The sequence below is a fragment of the Ranitomeya variabilis genome, chromosome 1, assembly GCF_051348905.1.
Source record: "Ranitomeya variabilis isolate aRanVar5 chromosome 1, aRanVar5.hap1, whole genome shotgun sequence".
NCBI lineage: Eukaryota > Metazoa > Chordata > Amphibia > Anura > Dendrobatidae > Ranitomeya > Ranitomeya variabilis.
The window spans coordinates 1,090,863,390-1,090,872,322 of record NC_135232.1 but is presented as its reverse complement, the minus strand read 5'-3'; positions in this window follow the sequence as shown (position 1 = coordinate 1,090,872,322).

Genomic DNA, 8,933 nt, shown 5'->3' with positions numbered 1-8,933 from the left:
AATATGCTGCTTTTTTTTAACGCGATGCGTTTTTTTTTTCACGGAAAAAAAGGCACCATGTGCACAAAACATTAAGAATGCATTTTTAACGAGTTTTTATCGTGAAAAAACGTGAAAAAAAACCTGAACGTGTGCACATACTCTTGTGTCCTTAACTATTTTGAAATCCTTAAACATTTATTGGAACAGGTTTATGAGTCCACGCGTTTGGAGGTCACACAGGACCTCTTCATCAGGACAAATCAGGTTTTTAGGATTTCATCTCAGAACCGCATGCGTGATACCTCCCGTCGTTTTCCTCAGACCTGTGGTCGTCCTCTCGACCGGTATCTGTGCAGCAGCTGTTACATGCCGTTCATGTGTTGCCATTAAGAAACTCAGCAAGGTGAGTGTATCTTACTTTTCCCCAACATTCTATTGTCATCGGATAAGACCCTTATTGCAGTTTTATTCTTATATATTTTTTGGTGACACTTATATAACATTTCCCACATATCTACTTTACATTGGCACAATTTTTTAACCCCTTTCTGACATCAGACATACTTTCCCATCGAGGTGACCTGGGCCCGTATGACCATCAATGGGATAGTACGTCATTCGCGATCAGCTGCGCTCACGGGGGAAGCGTGGCTGATTATCACAGCTGACACCCGGTACTATGTGCCAGGAGTAGTCACGGACCGCTCCCAGCACTTTAACCCCCGAAACACTGCGATCAAACAAGATCGCAGCGTTCCGGTGGCATAGAGAAACATCACGCAGGGAGGGGGCTCCCTACATGCTTCCCTGAGACCCTCAGAACAACGCGATGTGTTCGCATTGTTCTGAGGGTCTCCTCCCTGCAGGCCCCAGATCCAAGATGGCCGTGGGGTCCTGCAGGGATGTGGCTTTCTCAGTGCCTAAGAACAGGCGCCGGCAAGCCTACACTGCCTGTCAGATCGCTGATCTGAACACAGTGCTGTGCAAAGTGTCAGATCAGCGATCTGACACTATATAGTGATGTCCCACCCTGGGACAATATAAAGAAGTAAAATATATATATTGCACTGTGTAAAAATATATATTTTTTAAATTCCTAAATAAAGAGAAAAAATATTGCTCCAATAACTACATATTTGTGTTTTTTGTTTACATATTTAGTATCGTCGCATCCGTAAAGACCCGACCTATAAAACTGTCCCACTAGTTAACCCCTTCAGTGAACACCCAAAAAATTAAAAAAAGCAAAAAAACAATGCTTTATCATACCGCCAACCAAAGTGGAATAACACGCGATCAAAAAGATACATATAAATAACCATGGTACCGTTGAAAATGTCCACTCGTCTCGCAAAAAACAAGACCTCACATGACTCTGTGGGCCAAAATATGGATAAATTATAGCTCTCAAAATGTGGAGACGCAAAAACTATTTTTTGCAATAAAAAGTGTCTTTTAGTGTGTGACGGCTGCCAAACAAACACCGCCACATGTGGGGTATCGGGGTACTCGGGACAAACTGTACAACAACTTTTGGGGTTCAATTTCTCCTGTTACCCTTGGTAAAATAAAACAGATTGGATCTAAAGTAAATTTTTTTGTGCAAAAAAAGTTAAATGTTCGTTTTTTTGTTTTTTTTCTAAACATTCCAAAAGTTCCTGTGAAGCACCTGAAGGGTTAATAAACTTCTTGAATGTGGTTTTTGAGCACCTTGAGGGGTGCAGTTTTTAGAAAATACCAAAAAGTGACACCAATCTATAATATAGACCCCTCAAAGTGACTTCAAATGTGATGTGGTTGTAAAAATGAGAAATTGCTGGTCAACATTTTAACCCTAACTCCCTAACAAAAAGAAAAATTTGGTTCGAAAATCATGCTGATGTAAAGTAGACATGTGGGAAATGTTACTTAAGTATTTTGTGTCACATAACTCTGTGATTTAACCCCTTTCTGTCATTAGACGTACTATTCCGTCCATGTGGGGTGGGCCCTACTTCCCAAGGATGGAATAGTACGTCCAGCACGATCGGCCGCGCTCACGGGGGGAGCGCGGCCGATCGCGGCCGGGTGTCAGCTGACTATCGCAGCTGACATCCGGCACTATGTGCCGGTCACGGACCGCCCCCGGCACATTAACCCCCGGCACACCGCGATCAAACATGATTGCGGTGTACCGGCGGTATAGGGAAGCATCGCGCAGGGAGGGGGCTCCCTGCGGGCTTCCCTGAGACCCCCGGAGCAATGCGATGTGATCGCGTTGCTCCGAGGGTCTCCTACCTCCCTCCTCGCTGCAGGTCCCGGATCCAAGATGGCCGCGGCATCCGGGTCCTGCAGGGAGGGAGGTGGCTTACCGAGTGCCTGCTCAGTGCAGGCGCTGGTAAGCTTGCTGCACTCTAAGTGAGATCGCCGATTTGACAGAGTGCTGTGCACACTGTCAAATCACCGATCTGTAATGTCCCCCCCTGGGACAAAGTAAAAAAGTTAAAAAAAAATGTCCACATGTGTAAAAAAAAAAAATTCCTAAATAAAATAAAAAAATTATTCCCATAAATACATTTCTTTATCTAAATAAAAAAAAAATCAAACAATAAAAGTACACATATTTAGTATCGCCGCGTCCGTAACGACCCCACCTATAAAACTATATCACTAGTTAACCCCTTCAGTGAACACCGTAAAAAAAAAAAACGCGGCAAAAAACAACGCTTTATTCTCATACCGCCAAACAAAAAGTGGAATAACACGCGATCAAAAAGACGGATATAAATAACCATGGTACCGCTGAAAACGTCATCTTGTCCCGCAAAAAACGAGCTGCCATACAGCATCATCAGCAAAAAAATAAAAAAGTTATAGTCCTCAGAATAAAGCGATGCCAAAATAATTATTTTTTCTATAAATTAGCTTTTATCGTATAAAAGCGCCAAAACATAAAAAAAATTATATACATGAGGTATCGCTGTAATCGTACTGACCCGAAGAAAAAAACTGCTTTATCAATTTTACCAAACGCGGAACGGTATAAACGCCTCCCCCAAAAATTCATGAATAGCTGGTTTTTGGTCATTCTGCCTCACAAAAATCGGAATAAAAAGCGATCAAAAAAATCTCCCGTGCCCGAACATGTTACCAATAAAAACGTCAACTCGTCCCACAAAAAACAAGACCTCACGTGACTCTGTGGACTCAAATATGGAAAAATTATAGCTCTCAAAATGTGGTAACGCAAAAAATATTTTTTGCAATAAAAAGCGTCTTTCAGTGTGTGACGGCTGCCAATCATAAAAATCCGCTAAAAAACCCGCTATAAAAGTAAATCAAACCCCCCTTCATCACCGGCTTAGTTAGGGAAAAATTAAAAAAATTTAAAAAATGTATTTATTTCCATTTTCCCATTAGGGCTAGGGTTGGGGCTAAAGTTAGGGTTAGGATTACATTTACGGTTGGGAATAGGGTTGGGATTAGAGTTAGGGGTGTGTCAGGGTTAGAGGTGTGGTTAGGGTTACCGTTGGGATTAGGGTTAGGGGTGTGTTTGGATTAGGGTTTCAGTTAGAATTGGGGGGTTTCCACTGTTTCGGCACATCAGGGGCTCTCCAAACGTGACATGGCGTCCGATTTCAATTCCAGCCAATTCTGCGTTGAAAAAGTAAATCAGTGCTTCTTCCCTTCCAAGCTCTCCCGTGCGCCCAAACAGGGGTTTACCCCAACATATGGGGTATCAGCGTACTCGGAACACATTGGAGAACAACTTTTGGGGTCCAATTTTTCCTGTTACCCTTGGGAAAATACAAAACTAGGGGCTAAAAAATAATTTCTGTGGAAAAAAATTTTTTTTTTATTTGCATGGCTCTGCGTTATAAACTGTAGTGAAACACTTGGGGGTTCAAAGCTCTCACAACACATCTAGATGAGTTCCTTAGGGGGTCTACTTTCCAAAATGGTGTCACTTGTGGGGGGTTTCTACTGTTTAGCTACATTAGGGGCTCTGCAAACGCAATGTGACGCCTGCAGACCATTCCATCTAAGTCTGCATTCCAAATGGCGCTCCTTCCCTTCCGAGCCCTCCCATGCGCCCAAACGGTGGTTCCCCCCCCACATATGGGGTATCAGCGTACTCAAGACAAATTGGACAACAACTTTTGGGGTCCAATTTCTCCTGTTACCATTGGGAAAATACAAAACTGGGGGCTAAAAAATAATTTTTGGGGGAAATTTTTTATTTTTTTTTATCTTCACGGCTCTGCGTTATAAACTGTAGTGAAACACTTGGGGGTTCAAAGTTCTCACAACACAACTAGATAAGTTCCTTGGGGGGTCTAGTTTCCAATATTGGGTCACTTGTGGGGGGTTTCTACTGTTTAGGTACATTAGGGGCTCTGCAAATGCAATGTGACGCCTGCAGACCAATCCATCTAAGTTTGCATTGCAAATGATGATCCTTCCCTTCCGAGCTCTGCCATGCGCTCAAACGGTGGTTCCCCCCCAGATATCAGGTATCAGCGTACTCAGGACAAATTGGACAACAATATATAGGGTCCAATTTCTCCTGTTAACCTTGGAAAAATACAAAACTGGGGGCTAAAAAATAATTTTTGTGGAAAAAAAAATTTTTTTATTTGCACGGCTCTCCGTTATAAACTGTAGTGAAACACTTGGGGGTTCAAAGCTCTCACAACACATCTAGATGAGTTCCTTAGGGGGTCTACTTTCCAAAATGGTGTCACTTGTGGGGGGTTTCTACTGTTTAGCTACATTAGGGGCTCTGCAAACGCAATGTGACGCCTGCAGACCATTCCATCTAAGTCTGCATTCCAAATGGCGCTCCTTCCCTTCCGAGCCCTCCCATGCGCCCAAACGGTGGTTTCCCCCCCCACATATGGGGTATCAGCGTACTCAAGACAAATTGGACAACAACTTTTGGGGTCCAATTTCTCCTGTTACCATTGGGAAAATACAAAACTGGGGGCTAAAAAATAATTTTTGGGGGAAATTTTTTATTTTTTTTTATCTTCACGGCTCTGCGTTATAAACTGTAGTGAAACACTTGGGGGTTCAAAGTTCTCACAACACAACTAGATAAGTTCCTTGGGGGGTCTAGTTTCCAATATTGGGTCACTTGTGGGGGGTTTCTACTGTTTAGGTACATTAGGGGCTCTGCAAATGCAATGTGACGCCTGCAGACCATTCCATCTAAGTCTGCATTCCAAATGGCGCTCCTTCCCTTCCGAGCCCTCCCATGCGCCCAAACGGTGGTTCCCCCCCACATATGGGGTATCAGCGTACTCAGGACAATTTGTACAACAACTTTTGGGGTCCAATTTCTTCTCTTACCCTTGGGAAAATAAAAAATTGGGGGCGAAAAGATCATTTTTGTGAAAAAATATGATTTTTTATTTTTACGGTTCTGCATTATAAACTTCTGTGAAGCACTTGGTAGGTCAAAGTGCTCACAACACATCTAGATAAGTTCCTTAGGGGGTCTACTTTCCAAAATCGTGTCACTTGTGGGGGGATTCAATGTTTAGGCACATCAGTGGCTCTCCAAACGCAACATGGCGTCCCATCTCAATTCCAGTCAATTTTGCATTGAAAAGTCAAATGGCGCTCCTTCGCTTCGTAAACAGTGGTTTACCCCTACATATGGGGTATCGGCGTACTCAGGACAAATTGTATAACATCTTTTGGTGTCCATTTTCTCCTGTTACCCTTGGTAAAATAAAACAAATTGGAGCTGAAGTAAATTTTGTGTGAAAAAAAGTTAAATGTTCATTTTTATTTAAACATTCCAAAAATTCCTGTGAAACACCTGAAGGGTTAATAAACTTTTTGAATGTGGTTTTGAGCACCTTGAGGGGTGCAGTTTTTAGAATGGTGTCACACTTGGGTATTTTCTATCATATAGACCCCTCAAAATTACTTCAAATGAGATGTGGTCCCTAAAAAAAAAATGGTGTTGTAAAAATGAGAAATTGCTGGTCAACTTTTAACCCTTATATCTCCCTAACAAAAAAAAATTTTGGTTCCAAAATGGTGCTGATGTAAAGTAGACATGTGGGAAATGTTACTTATTAAGTATTTTGTGTGACATATCACTGTGATTTAATTGCATAAAAATTCAAATTTGGAAAATTGCGAAATTTTCAAAATTTTCGCCAAATTTCGATTTTTTTCACAAATAAACGCAGGTAATATCAAAGAAATTTTACCACTATCATGAAGTACAATATGTCAAGAGAAAACAATGTCAGAATCACCAGGATCCATTGAAGCGTTCCAGAGTTATAACCTCATAAAGGGACAATGGTCAAAATTGTAAAAATTGGCCCGGTCATTAAAGTGCAAACCACCCTCAGAGGTAAAGGGGTTAAACTGTTGTTGTTGTTGTTGAGAAGTTATAAGGGTTGAAAGTTGGCCAGCGATTTCTTTTTTTTTTTTTTTTCTGTGACCACCTCACATTTGAAATAACTTTGAGGGGTTTTTATGATAGAAAATACCCAAAAGTGACATCATACTGAAAACTGCACCTCTCAAGGTTCTCAAAACCACATTCAAAAAGATTATTAACCCTTCAGGTGTGTCACAAGAATTTTTGGAATGTGGGGAAAAAAAACAGGAATTGTTTTTTTTTTTTTTTTAATTTTCACAAGAGTAACAGGAAGAAAAAAATGGACAACAAAATTTGTTGTGCAATTTTTTCTGAGTACGCTGATACCTCAGAGGGGGAAAACCACTGTTTGGGCGCACGGCGGAGATCAGAATGGAAGGAGCGCCGTTCGACTTTTTGAATGCAAAATTTGCTGGAACAATTAGCGGACGCCATGTCACGTTTGAGACTTTGATGTGCCTAAACAGTGGAAACCCCCTACAAGTACACCATTTTGGAAACTAGACCCCTCAGGGACCGGATCTAGATGTGTGAGGAGTTTGTTGAACCCTCAGGTGCTTAGAAATGTATAAAGGTAAGCAGTGAAAATAAAACAATCACATTTTCCACACAAAAATGTTATTTTAGCATTTTCATAAGGGTAATAGGAAAAATTGCATCATAAAATATGAGGGAGAAAACACGGGAGGGCTTGGAAGGGCTTCTTTTGACATTATTAAATGTTAAATTTGCTGGAATCATTAGCGGACACCATGTCCCGTTTGGAGAGCCCCTGATGTGCCTAAACAATGGAAACACTACCCCTCCCCTCCCCCACCCACAAGTGACCCCATTTTAAAAACTAGACAACTAGACCCCCTCAATGAATTTATTTTGTATTTAGATGGGTAGTGAGCACCTTGACCCCCCCCCCCCCCCATACAATTTGTTGTGCAATTTCTCCTGAGTACGGCGGACACCCCATATGTGGGGGAATACTAATTTTGAGGCACAGTGCAAAGCTCAGAAGGGAAGAGGCGCCATATTGGAGTTCAGATTTTGCTGTGAGTGCCGTGTCACACTGGCAGAGCCCCTTAGGTGCCATAACAACAGAAGCCCCCTATATGTGAACTCATTTTACAAACTACACTCCCCAATGAATTCATCTAGGGGTGCAGTGATCATATTGACAGCTTTCCCCACACATGATGGCTGATTTAATTAGTCATCATGTGCTGCTGTGAATCACTGACGGTGGGATTTAACACGCGCTTGCCAGAAGTACATAATTCATTCTGACCATCGGCAAGGACGGTTTTAGCCAAAGTGGGGCCCTAGGCAACAGTTTAAAATGGGGCCCCAAATGCTAACATATTGCACATCACACAGTAGTATTTCAGTTGTATTTACATGCGCTGATCTCAGGCTGCTAAACGAGTGTGATCGACAATACTGAAGTAATTCGACGCTTGTTTCCCGGCCTCTCTACACCAACTGGGAAGAAAGATTGGGACAGAACAATCACTATTAGATCAATCTGTCCCCATACAGCATCATGTTATCAACAGCACATCTGCACTGGCGATGTGCTGCAGAGAACAATGATTTTTGTTGCTGCATAAACAATCCAATCACTCGATGAATAGGCAGCATTTTGCTTTAGTATAATACACCCCATAGTCCTCCATATATTATAATGTGCACTGCAGTCCTCCATATTGTAAAACGCACACCCTATAGTCCTCTATATAATATTATGTGCCCAAATATTCTCCATATAGTATAATATACTCCCCATAGTCCTCTATATAGTATAATACACTCCTCATAGTTCTCCATATAGTATAATGCACCGCTATAGTCATCTATGTAATTCACTTCCCCTAGTATAATGCACCCCATTATATGCATAGGGGAGTGGGGGCCCTAGGCAGCTGCCTGGACTGCCTGCCGTTAAGGCCGGCCCTGACCATCGGTGAACCTGACACGTGATTGTGGGGCGCCAATGGTTTGTCATGACAGTCAGGGGTCTGCAGAAGACCTCTGCACCTGTCATTACGATGCTACTGTGAACCCCGGCTTATGGCTGGCATTCATAGGCGCTGACGCAGCGTTATGTACCGCAAAGGCCATCAAACGATCACAGCTTCAAGTTCCCTAAGGAAATAAAAAATTAAAAATATTAAAAAAAAAATAATTTCCACAAAAGTTCAAGTCTCCCCATTTTTGCCCCATTAAACAATTACAAATATATATTATATAACGATGTATTAAAATATAACATGAATTAATCCGCTCGGTAAGCAGCGTAATGAGAAAAGAAAACTACAGAATTATGGTTTTTGGTCGCTGCAACATTGCAAAGTGGTATCAATAAAAACCCCTCGGGCGCAAAAAATAAGATCTCACAGCCCCAGATCCTGAAAAATGAAAATGTTACAGGTCTTGGAAAATGGCGACATAAGTGATATGTTTTTGTTTTTATCACAACTGTAAAAAAAAAATCAATATTCACCTGTCTGGTTCTTTGACCCCTAAAAGAAACCCCAAAAGTTCCTATAGCAAGAACCAAGCAAAAAACAGCTCT